This window comes from Fukomys damarensis, unplaced genomic scaffold, assembly GCF_012274545.1.
Source record: "Fukomys damarensis isolate Sample0158 unplaced genomic scaffold, DMR_v1.0_HiC HiC_scaffold_27, whole genome shotgun sequence".
Classification (NCBI taxonomy): domain Eukaryota; kingdom Metazoa; phylum Chordata; class Mammalia; order Rodentia; family Bathyergidae; genus Fukomys; species Fukomys damarensis.
Genome location: NW_022900939.1, coordinates 17,419,325 through 17,422,257, shown reverse-complemented (window position 1 = coordinate 17,422,257; position 2,933 = coordinate 17,419,325).

Genomic DNA, 2,933 nt, shown 5'->3' with positions numbered 1-2,933 from the left:
TACCAGGTTACCGATTGTGCCGCGGTTTGGTCATGGTGATCTACTGGGTTACCAATGATGCCATGGCCGCACGTTGGTTCACCAGACTCATCAGGTGATAGGATGTTTGTGCATTTCTAGTGGTGTCTCAGTCTTGAGCCCCAAAACTAGTGAGGCTTCTCCCCCTGCCAATGGCACAGAATTGGTTGTCGGTGAAAGACAGAAGTCACCGCGAGATGGCAGTCCAGTCTAACACATCACAGCCCGAGGTGACGGGTGCCGAAGCCACGGTTTTGCCGCGGTAATGTGCCAAGTCACCAATGATGCAGCCTGTTTGCCTGCGGTAATGTACCAAGTTACCAATGATGCCACAGTTTGCCTGCAGTAGTGTACCAGGTTACTGATGATGTCACGACTTGCCCGTAGTAATGTACCAGGTTACCGATTGTGCCGCGGTTTGGTCATGGTGATCTACTGGGTTACCAATGATGCCATGGCCGCACGTTGGTTCACCAGACTCATCAGGTGATAGGATGTTTGTGCATTTCTAGTGGTGTCTCAGTCTTGAGCCCCAAAACTAGTGAGGCTTCTCCCCCTGCCAATGGCACAGAATTGGCTGTCGGTGAAAGACAGAAGTCACCGCGAGATGGCAGTCCAGTCTAACACATCACAGCCCGAGGTGACGGGTGCCGAAGCCACGGTTTTGCCGCGGTAATGTGCCAAGTCACCAATGATTCAGCCTGTTTGCCCGCGGTAATGTACCGGGTTACCGATGATGTCACAGTTTGCCCGTGGTAATGTACCAGTTAATGATGATGTTATGGTTTGCCCACGGAATGTACTAAGTTACCGATGATGTCACGGTTTGCCCATGGTAATGTACCAAGTTACCAATGATGCCATGGCCGCACGCTGGTTCAACAGATTGGACAGGGGATAGGATGTTTGTGCATTTCTAGACTTGTCCCCTTTCGGTCTTGATCCCCGAAACCAGTGAGGGCTTCTCACCCTGCCAATGGCACAGAATCGGTTGTGGGTAAAAGACAGAAGACACCGCGAGATGGCAGTCCAGTCTCATACAATGTAGCCCGCGGTGATGGGTGCTGAAGCAGGGTGGTCGTGGTTCACCCGCGGCAATGTACCAGGTCACCCATGGTGCCGCCATGCTTTACAAGTGTCATTGGTGAATAGAATGCTTATGCAAACCACCCCAGGCAGACCCCTCCAGCATGCTCCTAGTCAGGCTGTCGAAGTTGAGGGAAATGGGGGTGGATGATGGGAGACTTAGGGAGTTCCCATGCCTTGGATAATAGGGTTCTTGGCTTCAGAGGGAGATCCTTTCCACAAGAGAAGAGGCTGCACTGCCGCGTCTAGCACAGGAGTGTCTGTGGATTGTTTTTTCTTCTGTCTAGGGTGCTGACTCCCTCGAGCCTGCCTATCGGTAATGTAGTCATTTGGAAGTGTGGATTCTAAATAGCCGCAAGGCGGCAGGGCAGACTCGCACATCCCAGTACCGACAGGACAAAGACTGGGGTCCCGTCTTGATTAGGTTATGGCAGATGTGGGGGAGTCTGCCTCCATCATAGCTTGGGGTACACCGATGGCAATGTCTGGGGGTTTTCACATGGTAAAAATAGGGGCCACCCATGATAACATCTGGGTAGTGCTTAGTCAGCAGCCAGCACTTTGTGGTGAGAGATTTGGGACCAAGGATCTTCCTAAGTCACTGTACCCCCTCTACACACTTGAGACCTTGCTACATGAACAGGGCTGGTAGCTCTGGGTTCTTTGGCTATAGGTCTCAGCCATGCCCACCTTAAACTCTCCTTCATAGCTCCAACACTCTTACTGGGCAAGATCTGTGAACCACAGGGCTGCAACACCTCTTCTACAGAGGACAAGAGGGGCAGGAGGGCCAGGATGGTGGTGGTTTTATGCCCATCACTGAGTCTGGGTGCCTGGAATGGACAGGGAGGTGGAGCAGAGCTGTAAGTCTACCGTGTGGCTCATCACCAGAGAGCGCTGGCAACCCGTAGAACAAGCAGCATGCCTATCCAGACTGTTAGGAGGGTGTGGGGAGGGGTGTCCCAAAACACTATCCCACGGAAGCTGCTGTGGCCAGAACAAGCCCCATCAACCAGACACAGCTTGCGCTGTAAGGGAACTATCAGCCACTGCAGCCTAGCTCACTGCCGTGGCACCCGGCGTAACGGCACAGCACTCAGCCAGAATGCAGACCGAGCTGAGTTCATCACGGCTGATCACTGATCCCTCCCCATTCTCAGCAACGGTTGCTCTTAGGACTTCTTCCCACTGTGAACTCCTGAGCAAACTAGAGGGAATGTGAGGTCTTAGCCGGTGATGGCAGAAAGTGGCTCTGCCTTCCTCTAAAACACGAGGGACCCCCAGTCACAGCGGAGTAAGCTCCCAGAGCTTCACAGCTATGACAGTTTGCTGCCGAAGAGCTCCCAGCAATGGGAGCGTGTGTGCCTGGGAACTTCTCCGTTAAGCAAACTGAATGTCCCAGGACAGCAGACCACGGGGAGAGTGTGCTCAGAGAGGTCCAGACCTAGCAGGGCAGCTCCTGGGGACATCCAGCCACAGCAAAGTGTGTACTGGGCACAGCGTGGAAGGATGCAGAGCATGCACCGCTTCAAGAGGGAAGCCAGTGTTCTTAGAAGACAGATGTTCCCAACCCAGAGGGGCACGTTTAGGGACAATGCCAGGAGCTGGCTAAGGGATGCCAAAGGAGGGGTGCGGGGACGCCATCCTTGGAGAATTCCGGGATGGGTGCGGGGTGAGAGGAACGTGCGCCCGATCAGTCCAGGGCGGAGGTGGGCCCTGCGGGGGCCCCGGCATGGCCCAATCTGATTGGCTGGCAGGGCAGGGGAGGAAATTCTGGGCGGGGCCACTCCAGTTAGAAAAAGCCCGGGCTAGGGGCCGTGGAGCAGGGT